The 19,931-nt window shown below is 44.8% G+C and overlaps 1 protein-coding gene across 6 annotated transcripts in view; it reads right to left on the bottom strand.

The window, feature by feature from the left end:
- The window catches only part of pthlha (parathyroid hormone-like hormone a), a 58,737-nt gene extending 39,106 nt beyond the window's left edge, over positions 1-19,631 (bottom strand). For all 6 annotated transcript variants that reach the window (XM_044108657.1, XM_044108658.1, XM_044108659.1 and 3 more), the window contains exons 1-2: positions 19,464-19,631; positions 19,057-19,204 (exon numbers count right to left, since the gene is read on the bottom strand). The gene's annotated coding sequence lies outside the window, so the exon portion shown is untranslated. The remainder of the gene's footprint in view (positions 1-19,056; positions 19,205-19,463) is intronic.
- Positions 19,632-19,931: the final 300 nt, after the last annotated feature.

The raw sequence follows: 19,931 nt of genomic DNA, 5'->3' as shown, positions 1-19,931 counted from the left end.
GAGCTAAAGATCGCTCTTTCTGAAGTTTCAGCCTCGTCCAGAGGAACGTTGAGTCGTCTCTGAAGTTTCAGCCTCTATGGAGTGAAAGGTGAGGCATTTGTGTTTTTCCTCCGGGTGTCTCCTTCTGGCTACAGCAGAGGAATTTCTCCAGCATTCAGTAAATCCAGCCGGCTGAGCAGCCAGTGGACACGTGTGGGCATCATTACTCAGAGTTGCCTAGAAGACTGTAAAGCTGGCCAGTTTGGAGAGTTTTCTGGGCTCCAGATAATCTCCTGGACTCATCAGGCGGTAAATCAGTTCGCCGGCTCAAGCTTCACTTCCTGTCCCCCCGGTGGGCCTCGGAGACGCGGAGCTGCAGGGAGGACAGGTCTGCTACTGGAGTCTGCAGTTTCCAGTAGAACAACTGGAAATGCAGAACCTTTAAAGTATCAACCTGCAGGAGGCGCTGTCATTTACGAGCAGTGGAGCGACTTCATGCTAATGATCAGGTTGATGAAAGCAGCTTTTGTTTGCAGCCGACACACCTGAACCGACAGGCTCAGGTAACTACTGTTTATGCTAGTTAGCAGCCTTAAGGCTGACGTTGGTCTGCAGGGAGATGAAGACGAGTCCATGGAGACTCAGAGTCTGAACCTGAACCAGAACCACAGGATGGACCCGACCATTCTGGGCTCCACCGGAGCACTGACAAGAACAACGTTCATGGATTTGGACTGGTCCAGAACCAGAGGAGAAGCTTTAACTGGACCAGTTTCATGACTCATACATGTTGGTTGTTAAAGCGTCTGCCAGCAGAGGTCAAAGTTCAGGGAAATGTCTGCAGCTTGGAGTATTCCCGCCATCTCCAGCATTCCCAGTCTCCCAGTAGTTGGTGACATTCCTGCTGCCTGGACTGGTGAGTTATGGAGGAAGACAGAGAGTGACCACAGGCGTTCTGCGGCTCACCATAATGACAGAGGTCATAAAACGGCTCCATGTCAGGAAGTGAAAGCTGCTTTCAAACACTTGTTCGCCTGGAAAAACTGAACTCAAGAAAATCACTCAATCATTCTCTGTATTTTCAACTGAATATTCACAGAATGTATCAGGTTTTCTGTAGTAATGAATTATCTGGGTTACACACACTGAACTAACAAACTTATGCCTGGCTCACAAAGACTTTGCTCTGATTTCACCTTCAGACAATGTTTGGGACTCTCCGATTATTGGGATGGATCTTTAGATAATCTTAGTAAATATTCCTGCCGTGTGTTCAGAGCAGCAACCTGGTCCGCTCTTAGCCAATCAGAGGGCGAGGTGACGGAAACATGGAGGGGAAACCAAAGTAGAGAACACATACCTGCCATGTGCAGCAGAAAGTCCGGTGGACATTAGAGACGTCTTTGTCTTTTCTCTGTTAAATATCTTTCAATAATGATCGCCATTGTTTCTTCTCAGTCAGCCATGTTGCCTTAGTCTGACCTCACGTTTAGTCTCAAGAGATTTTGCAAGATACCTCATCTGACATCTCACACAAGCAAACCTGTTATAGCTAAGATTGTTGAAAGAAACAACCCAATCAATGATTTTATTTTCACTGTTTGAAAATATCTGACCTGGCTCCATCTGTCAAAAGGTCAAACTAAAACCAGAAGCAACAAGTGGAAACGTCCTGTTATTTAAGATCAGGAGCTGTGAGGAGAAGCATCAGGAAAACTGAGCGTGGCCCGGGTCAGAACCGGTCCACATGTGGTCCAGATGTAACTGCATTGACAGATGAGCAGCTGTTTGACTTTAAGGTGAGAAAAGACGGAGACGACAGATGGGCAGCTGGAGATTTTATCACTCAGAACCAAGAATACAGGAGTGCTAACGGAGAACTTTTGCTTCTTTGGAGCTTTTTATCTCCAGACAAATAATCAGATGAAGTTAAAAGACAAGCCCAGTCCTCCAAAACCCCAAAGTGAGACATCCCAGTGATTCCTGTAGCCAGAGGAAAGCTGATCCAGGCTGGTACTGGAGCTCAGCAGAGGCAGGAAGAACCATCTCCTCCTCAGATCCATGTTCCCTCAATCCGACACATTATTTAACCCAGACCTGCAAATGTGTCCATCGCACCGAGGAATCCACAGCTGGAGGTCACACAGGCCAACATGAATGTTCACAAGATCAAATTCATAAAACAAAGTTCTGACTTTGGATTCTGCTTATTCAGAAGAGTTTCAGCAAACTGACAGAAATCTGCAGTTTAATCCCCCCAGAGACAGAAAACCGCTTTCATTTTCCTCAATGAACAGTTCTTAATTAAACTGATTCTTTCTGATCTGAACAGTTCTTAATTAGACTGATTCTTTCTGATCTGAACAGTTCTAATTAGACTGATTCTTTCTGATCTGAACAGTTCTTAATTAAACTGATTCTTTCTGATCTGAACAGTTCTTAATTAGACTGATTCTTTCTGATCTGAACAGTTCTTAATTAAACTGATTCTTTCTGATCTGAACAGTTCTTAATTAGACTGATTCTTTCTGATCTGAACAGTTCTTAATTAAACAGATTCTTTCTGATCTGAACAGTTCTTAATTAAACAGATTCTTTCTGATCTGAACAGTTCTTAATTAAACTGATTCTTTCTGATCTGAACAGTTCTTAATTAGACTGATTCTTCCCATGTGAACAGCTCAACTCACTCTGTGAATCTGACTGAATGTTCATTTTCCAAACAAATCACAGTTTAGACCCAGAGGCTGCAGGTTTCTTTCCGTTTCTTTTAACAGAAACTTGGATTCCTGTGTGTAGGAAACACATCTGCTCAGCCGATTGAGAACAAATCTCCTAAAAATAGAAGGTGAGCAGTTTGAGGTGTGAAATGAGGCGAGGACGTTCCCATCAGTCAGGCATCAGAGCGAACTCTGCAAGAGTCCCAACAGGAAAACCTCCAGGAGGGAGTCAGGGTGACCCAGTGGACCATTATGTTGCTGGAATTGGTCGCTGGTTCGGTTTGGTTCCAGCTTTGGTCCAACTAGAACTGGACAGAGTCTAGGGAGTCCAATCAGCCATTATCTGGTTCTGGTTCTGAAGGGAAGATCCAGGCAGATTCAAGCTGAGCTCAGCTCAATCTGGCATTGAAGGAGAGTCCTGCTGGCCCACTGAACGCAGGAACACACCGACCTGTTGGAGGAGTCGGGTTTGGGCTCGGATCTGGTTGGTTTGACCTTTAACCTTTGGTGAACCTCAGGGTTTCCCCAGAAACGTTCCACAGACGGTGGTCGGAAAGTCGCCCAGCAGCCCACAGAGAATCTGAGTTAAAAATGTTTGAAAGTTGAAAGGAGATTTGAAAATATTACTGGGTAATTATCTGTTATTGGAGATAATATGCAAATGCATGTTCACCCTAAAGAATAATAAATAAACAAACAAAGCTTTGCCTGATGGGGGCGCCGGTAAGGCCTAATCCAGGGGGGAAACCCTGATAACGCTCCAGATAATCCAGTCAATAATCTGTGGGATGTTTTCTGATCTCATCTGAAGCTCTGAATTAATCTGAACAGATTTGAGTCAGAACCAGTTAAATCCCACTCAGGTAAAGTTCTGGTTCTGCAGGTCCAGCTTCATTCATGTTGCCTTCAGGAACATCCCGGTCGGAGGAATGTCTGTGGGTGGCATCGTAAACATGGACGCCGTCCCCAGGCTGTTTTTAGACCTCGCTCTGACCCAAACCTCCGCCCACGGCTCTGTCTGGACCCGGACAGCCAGGTAGCCCACAGACCTGCCCGGCCTTTGTTTGGACTCTCTCTTCCTGATGACACTCCTTCAAATAAACGGATCTCCTGGAAAACAACGGGAAAATTCCTCCTTGACTGTTGACCGTTTCCCTGAGCAGATGTGGAAGCAGAGGGTCGCTCTGCGCGACCGGCTGTTTATGAGGAAAATTCAGTCATATGCCAGGAAGTGACAGCAAGTCTAAACAAGTGGATGTGTTCAGGTCTCCAGGACTGACCACAGCACCGCTGCAGGCTTCAAACCCATTTAGCCTGCAGGAACAAACAGCTTCAGATTCAATGAGGCGGAACAGGAAGCGCTCTTCAGGTCCAGAGTTTCTGTCAGGACCTGAAGATGAAAACAGTTTTTATTTGCGACGTGTCTGAAACATCAGCGACGAGGATTAAATCCTTCTGGTAATCCACGGAAACATCCCAACTGTCCGGTTTCCTGCTGCATCATTCCCAACCATCCCACAGCTGTCTGGTTTCTTTAACACTTTATGGTTTGGTGTCAACGTTAAAAAGGGTTCGCTTTCTGGAACACACCCTGCCGTCTTTAACGAACAAGCTGCACATTATTCTTGGATAAAATGGAAGGACCGAATTTAAAATATCATGACAGAAAGCATCATCACCGACATGAAGATCGGTAAAGCACAGCTCACCGTTCTCTAAACGACTTCAAATGCTGGACGAAGATGGAAGTTGTTCATGTCAGTCTGATTCTCTTCTTGGATGTTTTCAATGTTGCACTTTGGTTTTTGTTTTTCTGTAGTTTTTTTATCTGAATAATTAGATAACGCATTTATAGAGAATGGAAAAACAGACTCTGACACTTTGGTATGTTTTAAACTTCAGATTTTTGTAAAAAAATAATTTGTAAAAGTCCAAGTCGTGTCCCAAATCTGAATTTCCTCAAGTCATCATATAAGTGATTGGAGTTCACAACTCCAGCTGTTTAATGTTTCAGGATGGGACTTTGTGAAAAACCTTAAAATAAAAGTGTTAGGAGAAACAAACTAATCCCCATTTTTATACATTTATTTTAATTCTAAATGCTTCAGAATATTAACAAGTCTTGTTCTTGTTGCAGAGCAAAGAAATCCTACAGCAATCCACATAAACTAGTAAAATTTAATCCAGTCCTATAAAGACACAAAGGCAACGTTGGATCTACAATAATCCACAAATCGCTTTTCTACTGGTTTTAGGAAAACTTTGCATGTTTAGTCTCTGATTGACCAGATTAAAACAGAAAAGACAAAAAATTCTGTTTAAAATTTTAATTATTAAATAATTTTTTTGTGGCTTCAAAGAAATTGTAGCTTGATGGTAAAAGTTTGGATACCACCGAGCTTAAAGGATCAGGACCTGGAGGGTCAGGGGTCACGGCGTCGGTAAGGTCAGGGGTCACGGCGTCGGTAAGGTCAGGGGTCATGTCAGGGGTCATGGCGTTGGTAAGGTCAGGGGTCATGGCGTTGGTAAGGTCAGGGGTCATGGCGTTGGTAAGGTCAGGGGTCACGGCGTCGGTAAGGTCAAGGGTCATGGCGTTGGTAAGGTCAGGGGTCATGTCAGGGGTCATGGCGTTGGTAAGGTCAGGGGTCATGGCGTTGGTAAGGTCAGGGGTCATGTCAGGGGTCATGGCGTTGGTAAGGTCAGGGGTCATGTCAGGGGTCATGGCGTTGGTAAGGTCAGGGGTCATGTCAGGGGTCATGGCGTTGGTAAGGTCAGGGGTCACGTGTCGGTAAGGTCAGGGGTCATGGCATCCAGCCATGTCTGCTGTACTTTGCAGTTCCCCGGTCGGCTCCTGTCGGCCATGACTCCATCAGCTGCAGGTCTCAGATGATATCTAACTCCAGCAGGTGAACGCCCTGAGCGTAAACAGCGGGCCCCCGGGGGCCCCGGCCTCCGTCCCGGCTGGCTGTGGTGCTTGGCGGCGCCGGCAGAAACCCGAGCCTCACGTTTGTTGCCGCAGCGACTCGTGTTGTTGTAAGGCTCAGAGATGAAGAGCGAGTCGGGATTAAAGCCATGAGAAGACAAACAGACGCCGCTGGTTCCTCTTCAAAGGCTGCGGTCCAGATCCGAGCTGGACCAGAACCAGGACCCGACCCGACCCGACCCGCTGTTTGTCCAGAACAAGGACGGAGGACCCGCTCGCCTTCAGGAGGCTGAGAGACTCAGGGACAGAAAACCAGAGAAGAAGAATCCGTTTGTTCTTCAGATTCCTGCCAAGACCTGGTTCTGTTCTGAACCGACCCGGTTACTGCTCATGACCCCTGACCCTACAGGCTCCAAACATCATGACCCCTGACCCTACAGGCTCCAAACATCATGACCCCTGACCCTACAGGCTCCAAACATCATGACCCCTGACCCTATAGGTTCCAAGCATCATGACCCCTGACCCTGCAGTCTTACTTCAGGGTCCAAACTAACATAGCAATATGTCAACAGATTTAAAAAAGATCATTTGCGTTAGAGACAAAACTTTTATGCAATCAAACAAAAACTGTACAAAAATAGAAAGATTCTGCATTTAAGATTAAAACTGTAAATCTGTTGAACCAGAACTAATTTCAGTTTCAGATTCTGTAAAAATCTGCTGAGAATCACCTTTTCCATCTAGTTATCAATGGATTAATCCCATAAATAATCCCATATCAACTCTAATCTGTGTTAATGTTCAGATTTTCTCATGTTGATGTTGGAAGGATTTTCAGCCGCTGTTACGACCCTGGGCCTTATGGGCTGAGTTGCAGGTGCCTTGTTGTCGGTCTTTGTGCTCCTCCCCTTTACAGGTGCTGCTGATTTGTTCATTTGGAGCACAGATCATTTAAACCTGGCAGTCTCCACCTTCTGGGTCGCCTTCGGCGTCCACTCTGCCACTTGACGCTTGTGTTTTGGTGCCAGGCCTCAGCTCCCCTCCTTCTGCACATTTGAGTTTGTCTTTGTTTTTGCACTTCAACACTTCCATATGCACTCATACACCACATCCAAGCATTTGCATTACACCACTGATACCGATATTCACAATCCATTGTTGTTTTTGTTAATAAATATTCTTTGTTAAGCACTTTAACCACTGCATGGTCTCCCGTTTTTGTTATGACCTTGAGCCAGTCGTAACAATTGGGGGCTCGTTCAAACTGTTGTGAGTTGTGTTTGGTTCGGTAAGTTTGACTTTAGTCTTGTCCTTTGACTTAATTATGATGTTTGAGCGCTTGTTTTGCGTTGGCTTTTTAGCTCGTTAGCGTTACGCTGAGACGCCATTTCTGTGCTTTTACTTGGTGACGGTGGAAGCCCGTGACGTAATTGTCCTTATTTGGACTTGTGCGCTCTTGGGGGATATGCAGGTGGTTCGTTTAGCATGCAGTGCTTTGTTTGTGATTTTTGGAGCGGGATGCTTGTTCCGTGGCTTTGATTTTTAGCGACATGGGTAAGTTTTTAATATGCACTAGTGAAACGTTTTTGAGCAGGTGTCCCCTTGCAGGTTTTGGCGGCGTTTCCCAACAGGGGTTTCATCGCATTGTTTCCTAGTGTGGAGGTACGGCGGGTAGAGCTTCCCTATCCCCTTTCCCTTCATCGGCTCGGGAGCATTCCGTGGTTTCGAGGGGGTGACAGCCTGCTGGTTGCCCTTATCGTTCCACTGGTTTTTAAATGCATAATAACCCATCGCTACGCCTCCCGAAGACTAGGGATGAGTTTGGAAGCTTCTTCGCTAGGCAGTTAGCGGGGACACGCTGCGGGTGGTCGTTTTGAGCTTTTATTGTGCATCAAATTGTCACTTGTCCGTCGTTATAAACTTGAGGCTTTTAATGGTTAAATGTCTTGGAGATGTGTTAAGAACTGTTATAATGATGGCAGAGCATTATGATGTTCACTTGTGTCACATAGGAATGTGATCGTCACTTTTAGAAAATTTTAAATTTGTTTGAGGCTGGTGTGTGTAGGCCTTGTCTAAACTCATCTCGTGTCAGTAGTTTGTCTGGTGGGCAGCAAACGGACTTGTTAGACTTTCAAGTTCAGTGGAAGGAAAAAGTGTGCTTTGAGTCTGGTTGTGAAATGACTGTTCTGGTGGAGGAGTTGGCCCACGTTTTGTTTGAATCCCTTAAGAGTGTGGTAGTGGACCATGCTGGGGTTGTTGTGGGTGTGCCTTCCCTGTTTTGGTTATATGTGATGAGGAGAATCCTGAACACTTGGTTAAGCAGTGACGTGACCTTTTGGTGTTGTGGAGATGTCTGCTCACTTTGGTTTGACACTCTTTTGGTGTTGCTGGCTGTGAGACAGCAGTAACTTTGAGTATGGTGCTGGACCATGCTAAGGGTGATGTGAGTATCGATCTCCATATTGTTGGTCACGTTTGCTTACCTGACTTGTGTAGCAATGTTTTGTGGTAGTGGACCACTTGTTGCTGTGACCTTTTGTGTTGGGTAATACCAGTTCAGATCTGGTTAGATTGCTGGTTATTGCTTTGGCGAGTGGTAACTGGGTGAATCCATTTTTGATTTGGCTGTGAACCTGTGGAAGGTCACTTGTGTGTCAGGTTTGTGTTCAGTAGTGGTTTTTTCATCTTGAGGGTGTTGAAGCAGTAAGAACATGTCCTGTTTCAGCTGCTGTACTATTCTTTACCAGTCTTCATAACCAGTGACCAACATGATGGGCACAGCGACTTATGGCTGTGGGACATGGAGGCTGACGATGTGACGGCTGTAATCCTGAACACAAAATTTTGGTAATGTACTACCAGCCCAAACATTTTTAAATTAATATTTGTTTTGAGTTATTAAAGGTTCCCCTTTGGGGCCCTTTTCTTAAGGGTGGGGGTGTTACGACCCTGGGCCTTATGGGCTGAGTTGCAGGTGCCTTGTTGTCGGTCTTTGTGCTCCTCCCCTTTACAGGTGCTGCTGATTTGTTCATTTGGAGCACAGATCATTTAAACCTGGCAGTCTCCACCTTCTGGGTCGCCTTCGGCGTCCACTCTGCCACTTGACGCTTGTTGTGTTTTGGTGCCAGACCTCAGCTCCCCTCCTTCTGCACATTTGAGTTTGTCTTTGTTTTTGCACTTCAACACTTCCATATGCACTCATACACCACATCCAAGCATTTGCATTACACCACTGATACCGATATTCACAATCCATTGTTGTTTTTGTTAATAAATATTCTTTGTTAAGCACTTCAACCACTGCATGGTCTCCCGTTTTTGTTATGACCTTGAGCCAGTCGTAACAGCCGCTGATTCAGCCGTCGCTATAAATCAAACTTTCACTACATCATGTTCCAAATTATTATGCTGGTGATTTTTTCTCAGATTTTCTTAAATGCTCAATGATGTCGGCCCACAGCATGACTCCACCTCCTCCTTGCTGACATGTTGGGTCATGGTGGTCGTCCACCACCGATCCACTGCTGCGTCCATCTGGTCCATCCAGGGTTGCCCAGCGGTCATCAGTGAACAAGTCTGTTTGAAAATGAATCTTCCTGTCCGGCTGGGTCCACTGGATCCGGTTCTGCCTGTGAGTTCTGGTTAGGGGTCCAATAGTAGCTTCAATCCTCTGGAGGATCCTCCACCTTGAGGCCCCAGCAGCTTCTAACTGTTTGCTGCTTTTTAAGGACATTTTAACAGCTGATTCTGGATCCCATCAATGTGTCCAACAGAAACTTTCCTCATTCTGCCTTCGTCTGTAGAATCCATCTTGGTTCTGAATCAACAAATCTCTTCACAGAACGAAAACGCTTCAGTTTTCATTAATATCTCATGTTTTCATTCCTTGTCATACAGCACTGCACTATCTGATGATTTTCACCAGCAGAGATCTTTTCTCTTTCCCACATTGCTTGAAACCTGTGGCCTGATTAATAATGTGGAACATCCTTCTGAAATTAATGATAGTGATTCAAAGACACACAATACCATCTATACAGTTAATAACACAACAAAAAATTATCTTTATGACACTTTAATCCAATTTGCATAATAATTTGGAACATGGTGTAAAGGAATGCTGTTATTGGCAGAAAAATGTTGATTTTCTTATTGATTCTTATGGGAAAGCAATCAAATTATTTATTATTTTCATCTTTTAATGTGCTGGTAAGGTATAATCAGAACACGCTCCTGTTGCTCCTTGGTTCATCACTGATTCTTTATGAAGCAAAGAGAAACGGCTTATTTACCATTTACAATCTGAAAGGTGTGGTGTGCATCTCCATGTAGCCTCCGGCTGCAGATCTGAACAGGTGAAACATTTCCAGCTGGATGAAGAACATCCAGCCACAGATTCCAGTGGGATTCAGGTCTGGACTTTGACTAGGCCATTCTAATATTCATGGTGGTTGTCCTGCTGGAAGCTGAACCTCCAGCCCAGTCTCAGGTCTGATGGAAGAGATGATCAGGAAGTGATGTCATCATCCTGGATCCTCCAAACGCTTCCAGTCCAGCTGTGAGCTGAAGGACTGAGAGCAGCGCTCCGATTGGCTGGAGCTGATGATGTGGGAGCTCTGCAGAGCGGAAAACCGGCGTCAGGTTCTGGAGGCCAGCGAGGAATGAATGCAGCGCTTCAGTTTTCATAATGGCTGCAGTGATTCAGAGCCGAGCGCTGCAGCGTCAGGGCGGGGCTTCAAACATCCAGGCCATGATGTCATCGAGCTGGCGACTCCTCGCCGCTGCAGCCTGACATGGAGAGCAGGACCGACTGATGCAGCTGGTGGGTCCAGTCAGGGTTCCGGTGATCGGACCGGAACCAGAGGAATGGCAGGACGAGGAGCTGATGGAGAGCAGATGGGGGAGGCGACCAGTTGGACCAGTTTGGGTTGAACTGCTGATCCTCCAGCTGTTCTGGTTTGATTCATATTTACTTCATCTAAAAATTAAATGGCTGCATATTAGTTCTGATGTGCAGCCATCCGTCCATCCTCTGAATATTTCAATATCTTATTAAAATATTTTGATAAATTATTCACTTGTTTATTTCTCTGGATGTAAACGAGTGAAAGGGATTGTGGGAGTTTTCCTTGCAGCCAGGCTCAGACTGCGGCCGGTTCTTGACTTTTTGTCCGTAGTAACTTTTGAAGATGAAGAGGATTAGAGCCGCGAGCAGAACCACATCCTGGCTGCAGCCTGCTGGGCTTTAACTGGGATTAAACTGGAAAAACAGTTTGCTCCCAGCTAGATGAACCTGGGCTGTGGCCCGTTTCCAGCAGCAGATCACTGATGGGTCCATCTGAACGGGACCGGGAGGTCGTGGCGTTCCTCTGGTTCTACTGGTCCAAAGCTCTGGGAACCATTACAGAAACACAGAGAGCCTAGTGTGAACGGGGACAAGTCGGGACTCCAGCTCTGAGCGGCAGAACGAAGCCTCTCTGCTGTTTGCTCAGCAGTTCTGGGTCCGGCTCGGTTGCGGGTGGTCGGGTTCTGATGCTCCGGCTGTAAGAGGTTCTTTGAAGCCTCCTTTCCTTCCACGGAGGAGCGTTTGTGCGTATCCGGCTCGGACGGAGGGGCGATCCCTGCTCGTGTCGTGTAAACCGTGTCAGAGGAGGAAGCCAAGGCAAACATCTCCTTTATTGGAGAACGGCATCTGCTGATGTTTGCTCTCCATAAAGAGCTTCTGTCTGAAGAGAAGACGGATCGCTGCTGGACCTGGAGGAGCTCAGCCTTTTGTGCTGCTGGTTATTAATCATCTAAATGCTGAAAAATGGACAGCAGCCAAACAGGGAGAGTTTACAGCTAGGAGGAAGAATGCAGGTTGTGTTCTCATCCAAAGCTCCACTTTGAGAACGGATGGAAACACTTTGTTAACAATCTGGCCTTCAGTTGGGGCTCCTTTGTACTTTCTGGCTTTACAGCTTCAACTTAACGACAATAAACCAATTTATTTTATGCAGCCTGTAAGAGCCAACAGCTTAGAGGATAATCAGTGCTTTATAATAACAGTCAGGATGCCAGGGGCCGTAAACATGAATGACTGCCGAGCATAAAAGACGGTTTTAGCTTCACCTTGAAGTGAAACTTCCTCTGAATGAAGGTTTGTTCCTCCGGCTGAAAACAACTCAGAACAATCTGAGGTTCTGCCATTAAACCTGCTGCTGGTGTCTGATAGTTGGGATTGTGGATGAACAGGTTTCTGTCTCCTTCATCCAGAACCCAGAACGGTTCTTCACACAGCGACACTTCAATCCTGGATTCAGCTAAAAAGTTTTTATATTGTCCTCCTTGTTCTCACCGAGCCGTTCAGCACAGTGACAGATTTATACGAGTTCTTATTGGTTCTGGTTTTACAGCTGTAGCTTCTATTTGCAGGAAGCTTCCTGGTTCGTTTCAGTTCATCGGGTTTCTAATGTTCACACTGAATCTGGTCCACAGAATGCAGTCCGTTTGGAACTGGTCCAAAATAACAAGCAGGTTTAATTCTGCAGAAGATCCTCAGGTCTCAGTCTGGCCGGTTAAAGTCTGGTTCGGTCCGGTCCAGTTTGACTCGGTCTCTCTGTGCAGGGCCTGTGATGATGTTAGCAGCAAAACTCAGCAACAGAGAACCAGAACCTCCAGGTTCTGATGGACTCAATCTTCATTGCTTCCCAAAGGAAAACAATTCAAACGTACAAGTTTATCAGTGTTGTGGGATTTTTTTAACCAAATGCAACTGTCTGTGTTTAGGGGAAGGATGTGAACCAATGGCCAGGAACTTTACTGAAAAGGAAAAACATGAAGTGGTGCTGCACTACGGTCATTCTGCTCCACATTAAGCATCTCTGTGACGGCAGACGCCATGGTGGCGCTGGTTCTGATGTTTGGAGTGTGGAAGGTCCAAGCTTTGCTCAAGCAGTGAGGTAATCACTGACCGGTTCAGGGAAGCTGTCTGCTGTGAATCACATCTCTGTAACGTAATACACGGCTTGTTCTGCCTCTGCAGTGAAAAACCTTCTGGTGATGAAGAGTTAAAAACAGGATCGGTCAGATGAAGTGACCATCTTTGTTGTTGGAGTTTTCAGCTGCATACTTTCTCTCATCAACAGTCACATTTCCTCCAAGAACCCAGCTGTTTGCACAGAGTAACTGGGAGATAATAAAGTGAAGGTTTGTGGTTTTAGTTCAGCCTGGATGTCCAGTCAGTAAATGATGATTCAGATCAGGTAATCCCCTCATGTCACAGTAATGATGGCGGCTCTGACTTTCCCAGCTGTAGTCCACGGCTCCGTCTTCCCCTCCAGGACTTAAGTCAAACAAATGTAAAGGAGCCTCCAGAAATCCTTCCCACCTGAACGGTTATCCGACTCTCAGCTGGCTCATCACTTTCTAAAGCTCCTCTGCTTTCTTCTTCTCCAAGCTCAGCTCAGTTTCAGCTTCCAGCCTCCGAGCCCCTGGAACTGCTTCAAGGACTGCAGGGTGGTTCTGCAGAACCAACAAACACAGCGGCTCTGTCCAACTGTTCATCAGTCTGATCGGTTAAGGACATGGTCCACACCCAGAACATCTCTGCTGTGTTTCCTCCGGTCCGCCAGATCCCAGGCTTCACTTAAACACCCTGATATCGCTCTGATTAACACCTGCTGCAGGTTTAAATAAACGCTGCAGAACAAAGGCTCAGTGTGGATTTCTGCTGCTCCGCACTTTCAGTTTGAAGCTACAGATCATATTGAGGACGATCAACACCAGAAAACTGAATCACTTTTAATGCTCTTCAGTGGAAATAATCTGCAGGTTGTTGAGGAAAACAACAATAAAGATTTTATCTCACAGCTTCAAGATCAGGGAACGTCAAGGAAAACCCAACTGTCCTGATCTGGTCAGGATGAACAGGAAGTAGGGCTGAAACAAATAATTAATTACTGAAATCAACTCATTTATTAATGTATAATCACTAAACCCTGATGTTTGATTATGAAAGGTTTATTTTTTCACATATTGATGTTAGAAGGATGTTTAAGCTGCAGATGCATCTTTTTCTACAAATGATTACGTGTTCACTAAAGCAATACTACATTATGCATTTTAGGAAATACAGTTTTCAATTTCTTCATCTAAAAAATGGAAACTGAATTATTTGTTGATTTTTTATGTTGTAGAGCGAGAGTAAAAACTTTGTTTGCGAATAAGTAATCTGTTCCTAAGGTTGCTGTTCCCATCAGGAAGCAGCATGGAGCTGCAGCCGCCGTCCCGCCGTCCAGTGGACGTCCAGTGGACGATGGAGGGTCACATGACACATGGTGGTGGGATCTGTCCAGGTTGAGGCACGGTGGTGGCAGCATCATCAGTTTGACTAGGACAGGGTTCTGTTGTCCTGCAGGACGACGATCCCAAACAGATCCAGACTGGTTCTGGAGTGTATAAAGCGGGCCGGGCCCGACCCGTTTCAGGTCTTGAGAGCAGGAGGTCCAATGTCAGCTGGAAGCATTTGGATCTCTGAGAGCCTGGTTCTGACCCAGGTTCCTGTTGGAACACCAGCTCAGGTCTGAGGTGGAGGAATTGGACCCAGGACTCCAGAACCTGGACCCAGAGAAGTGAATCTTTATGAAGTCAGATGCGTGAAGCTTCCAGCCACTAATTTAATGCTCCGTCAGCAGAACCGTTGGGCCGTGAGCTCAGCGCCTCCCACACACTCACCAGAACCTCTTCCAGGAAGAGACCTGACTCATGCCGGCTGCAGACACAGGAAGTCTGACTGTTGCTCCAGCACCTTTGATGCTAATGATGCTGCTGTCTTAACAAGCAGGACCCGACTGGACCGGCACCTTCCCACTCAGGATTACCTGGGAATCCCTCAGCTGATGGTTCTGATGGGGCCCGCTGAATCCAAGCCTCTCACTGATGGGACTCTCCTGCCACAATTCACAGTCCCTCCAGGATTTAGTTGTGTGTCTTTTAAAATAAAAATCCAAAGTTTTGACATCAGGGAACATCTCTCCAGTCCATGAGGGCCGGCTGGAGGAAATCCAGCGTTTGCGTGTTGATGCGCTGCGGTTCATAACTGCAGCGCTCCATGAGCTCCAGGAAGCTTTTAATCCAGACCAGAGAGGATGCACACATGGGAATTTTCTCTTTGCTTCAGTCATTCATTCTCAGTGCGTAAAATCAAAAATGTTAGCACCATGTGGACTGAAACCTGTCAAAATGACAGATGGCCTTCAGATTTTTGTTCAAGGCTAAAAATGTCCTGCCTGACAAAAACGTAAGAAATTCTGCCTCCTGCTGGTGGGAGGTGGCAACGCTAAGCCCACTGACTTAGTGTCGCCGCAGAAAACTTACAATAAACTCATAATTAAGCTATATAATATAATGCTCAATGGAAAACTATTGGAACAAAGACAACACCCATTTCTGAACAGGCAAGTTTCATAAATAAGATAAATAACTGGTGGAAGAAAACAACCTTAGAGTGTGGAAAACTGTTGTTAAAAAATGCACTAGAGAATCATTAAATGGATTACATAAGACTGAGACATCAGGGAATCACTGCTCTGTGCACAATAATGAACAACTAAATCATAAGTGATTTACAAACAGGACTTTTATCAATATTTACAAATAAGAAATTACTGACAAGAATATAAACCAAATGGAAATTTTGATTAATGCCTATAAATCAAAAATTAAAGGGAAAATTATTTCACTTATCTATAAAAACCTAAAAGATCTCAAAACAATTCAACCCTACATATCAAAGCAAAAAGAGGGCAATTAAACGATAATGGACAATAATGTGGAGATACTAATGGAAATATAATAAATCTCTACAATGGAAAAAATATGGATGGAGAAATCTGGTAAGATTCTTTATCACCTGTTCAGAAACGACTATGATGGAAATGCATGTTGGAGAAAATGTAGAAATCAAAACACAAACCGTCTTCATGTCTTCTGGGACGGACCGATCATAAAACATCACTGGACAGAGATAAACAGGCCTTACAACATCATTTCAACAGAATATTACTTTGGAGATCAAGATTATGTATTTTGACATAATTCCTCAAGAAGCTTCAGAAAGAAACAAATATCTGATGACTATTTTATCACAAGAAAACGGTTATGACAACTGGACCAACAAAACATTTAACATGTAGAAAATGGAACAATAACAGCCTCTAATCATAAAACTGAACAATTCAGTCAGATTATGGCAGATTATGTAAAAGATCTGATTTGATTTTTAGAGACCAAACTTGATTGGATCTCCTCAACAATCTGCTCTGCTATGACAGCCATACTTCATAATCATTTTATACCATGTTTTAGTTATGAGATGCTCTGCTTGTCCACCTTATTCCACATGTTGTAGTGATGTAGAGTTCATGTAAATGATACTTTCTTCAGAATCAATAAAGATAACATTTTTTAAAAACTGGCCTTGTTTCAGCTTCTGTGCAGCAGGTTGAAGCAACACCATGAACATCAATGCTGAAAACTTTATTTTCCATCTCAAGCTGGATGAATGAATCCAGCTTCGGTCCACCCAGCACCGTTCCCAGGACTTCACGCAGGATTTCCCACATCAACAGGTTGGGATTGAAGGTAAATCCAGCCACCTCTGATATGCAGACATCTGGATCAGACAAGGGAGAGCTGACTCAGAACCAGCTGGCCTCCCACCGGCCTTCACACACCAGTAAGAAGTCTCTACTGGCTGATTTGTTTTGAACAGAGTGAAACTCGTTCACATCAGCCTCAGCTCTGCAGGTGAGCTTTAAATGTCACCAGTAGCAGCTCATCAGACGACTCATCACATCTTTTCACACCTCATCTTGATCAACGCTGCAAACAGACCAGAGGGCCAAATTAGCTCCCAGTGGGGCCGAACCTTCAGGTCAATAAATGCTTCATGGCAGCAACTCCTCACCGCCGTCGGTTTGCTCTCAACAATTCCTGGAGAAAACTGTTGGTCCAGGTCACATCAACCTTCCCTAAGATCTGTTCTCACTCCGGATCCAGAATGCCACTGGCAGGTTCCGGCCTCTGGAGGCCAACAGGGATGCTTCAGCTTTAGGAGGGCTGCAGGATCGCTCCGGATCCCAGACCATACAGGGACGTTCCAGTTCCAGGACAACCCATCATGGTCCGGCCTCGGCACGCAGCTGATCCGCTTCGGTTTCAGGTTGGTCACAATGAGCAGCTACCTGGTGTGACGTTAATGCCACTTTAATTTACGGCCTGATTGTCTCCTGCTGGTTGATCAACAGGCCGTGACCTTCTGCCGGCTGTCGGCCTTAATGTGAGCAGACAAGCAGTCAAAGTTCACCAGCTGAGCATCTCATTATTCAGTCTGCATGTCATTTATGAACCATCAACCTTAATGCTCATCAAGCATAAACGAGACCAACTGAACACATCAGGGAGAAACTCTTTTGGAGCAGGAATTAAGAGAATAAATCCAGGAAGTTTTTTATGATCAATAAGAGTCTGAGAGGGATCTGACAAGAACGAGACCTTAATCACTCACTAAGAACAGCACAAACGTTTTAAAGCGTTTGTGACTGACTGCCATCAAGTGGCCAAGGTGCCCAGACATCAAACTGGACTAGTTACAGTAAAGAGCAATTATGTGAACGCGTCCAAAACAGAGAAAATAAAAATGGACACAGACTAGTGACAGAAAATCTAAAAACAATGAATTCTAATAAAGCTCAACCATTTCGGCCCAGTAGAAGCAGCCAGAACGTTTTTCCTCTGCAGGGTGTCTGGACTCTCCCTTAGAGAGAAACTCAGTCATCCAGGAGGGACTCAGAGTAGAGCCGCTGCTCCTTCACATCGAGAGGGGCCAGCTGAGGAGCATCTGGTCAGGATGCCTCCTGGACGCCTCCCTGGTGAGGAGTTCTGGGCACGTCCCACCTCCAGGACACGCTGGAGGGACGATGTCTCTCGGCTGGCCTGGGAACGCCTTGGGATTCCTCCGGAGGAGCTGGAAGAAGAGACTGGGGAGGGAAGACTGGGCCTCCCTTCTGAAGCTGCTGACCCCACGACCCGACCCGGATAAGTAAGTAAGTGAGTGAGTGGGATGGAGGGATGGAACAAAGAGCTGGAGAGGAGAAACTACTTCCTGTTTACAAACCTGCAGACTGAACGAGAGTCGATGGTCAGTCTGAGTCTTTTCTCCAGTTCAATAAATTCACGAGGCTTTTATCAGTAAACTGGAATAAATGTGAATTTATTTTAAAATGCAGACAGGAAACAAGTCCACTGTTCATCTGGGTAGAAAAGCTCCTGACCTTTAACCCCTGATCTGTTCATGGAAGTTATTTCTGCAGTTTGAACATTTATTGCTTCATCAGTGGAAATGAAACTGTTGGCAAACATCTACAATTCAGATATTATAACATTACAGATATTCAAATAATTATGATTTAATATGTGATAATTATCTCCATTTAACCTCTTAAATCCTCGGCCATTAAACCTTCAAAGCCAACAGAAACTGGCTCTGAACGATGCCACCATCACTAACCAATCACAGTGAGGGAAATATTCATGACCACAACACGGTAAAGTTTAAACGCAATTTATGAGTTTTGCTTCATGAAATGATCCTAATTTTTCCTGCTGCTTCAGTCAGTTTTGCATATAGAGAAATGATGCTGGTACCATTTTAAGGAGCAATGTTTGGGCTTTAATCTGAAAGGTCGGTTGTGTGGGTCAGGCTGTGCTTCAGAGGCGTTCCTGTCAGTTTTTCCACAAAAACATTTACTTATTTATTTACCTGCTTGGTGTTAAAACTCAGTGTTTACTCAGATGTGTTCTCTCCTGTTACACAGATCTGCAGTATGCTGATATTGTTTGATGTGGAGAAAATGTTTGGACTGACTAAAGTGCTGCCGCCCCGTTACCGTGGGGATTTTAGGTCATACAGGTTAAAATCACTCTTTTAAAAATTATTGGTTTTTTGGCCAATCATTTTTAAATGATTGGCCAAAAATCATTTAACCTTCCCTAAGATCTGTTCTTAGGGAAGGTTATGGTGGATCATATTTTCCACCAATATGATCACATATTGGTGGATTCACATTATGTGAGAAAATATCTGATGTGGAAAAGATAAACTATTAAATACTTTTTCTCAAGAAAGCGAACAAAGAAAATTAAAAATCACACAGCAATAGTTAAGTAAAAGTACATAACTATTATGTATTTTTAGTTATGTAAAACTAACAACTCAGTCACTCAGATTAATGGAACTACAGAAGGGAAACAAGTTATTTTAAAAGATTTATGAAAAATGAAAATAAGGTATTATTGGGATATGTTGAAACCAAAAATATGAAAAACACAACAAACAGGACCCATTAGGGTTTCCTGGGGAACAGGTGTGATGTCACTTCCTCCTACCTGAGTAGAGCTGAGTGTTGGTGTAAAGTCTTATCTGTGGTTCTGGTTCTGGTTCTGGTCAGATTCAGTCCTCCTGAACAAACTCTTCATCATGAAATCAGTCATCAGCCAGTAACCATGGTTACAGCTTTAAATTAGCTGCATGATGCTGATAAAAAAGTGAAAGAAAATGTTTTTATAAATTAGTTAAACCTACATATAGTCTACCAAATAATAATGAGTTGAAGATAAAAAAAAATTTAATACTTTATTTATTAGCAGTTTAATAAATTTACAGTTAGTTCTTTACAGAAATTAAACATAATCATAATGTCGAACTGAAGAGGTTACCGGAACCTCTTCATTTAAAACCAGAATTAGCCCAGAAGCTAACGGCCCAGCTAGCAGCGGCTACAACCAGGACTCACCGGAGCTTCTAGAGGCTTTAACCCGGCCGGAAGCGGTCCGTTTCCGGCCCGGAGTGGAGCTTTGAGGAAGGAATGGATCACTAAAACGAACCAGGACATTTTATACAGACTTTAAGGGTATTTTACGGAAACGTTTTAATAGCTACATCCGCGGTTCGGTCCAGCAGGGTGGCGCCTATGAAGGGGAAGTGATCTTTGACCTTTTAGTGTTTGCGACCTTGAAGCCAGAATTCCAGCGTGTGCGCCCCCTACTGGCTGGGTCAGAACTACACCTTTATTTACATAAAGTGATTTTACATCAGTGTTTCAAAGTTTTTCAGGCTGAGGATCATTTAACCCAGGGGTCCCCAATGTGGGTCCTGGAGGCCCGGCATCCTGCATGTTTTAGTCTCTCCCTGGTGGCACCAACAACCTCTTCAGCAGGTCGATGTCCTTCTTAGGCCTTCCAACGAGCCATCATCTGATCCA

Source organism: Gambusia affinis, linkage group LG23 (genome assembly GCF_019740435.1).
Source record: "Gambusia affinis linkage group LG23, SWU_Gaff_1.0, whole genome shotgun sequence".
In the NCBI taxonomy this organism is placed as follows: domain Eukaryota; kingdom Metazoa; phylum Chordata; class Actinopteri; order Cyprinodontiformes; family Poeciliidae; genus Gambusia; species Gambusia affinis.
The sequence above is the reverse complement of the archived record's forward strand: the minus strand, read 5'-3'. Positions and strand labels throughout refer to the sequence as shown.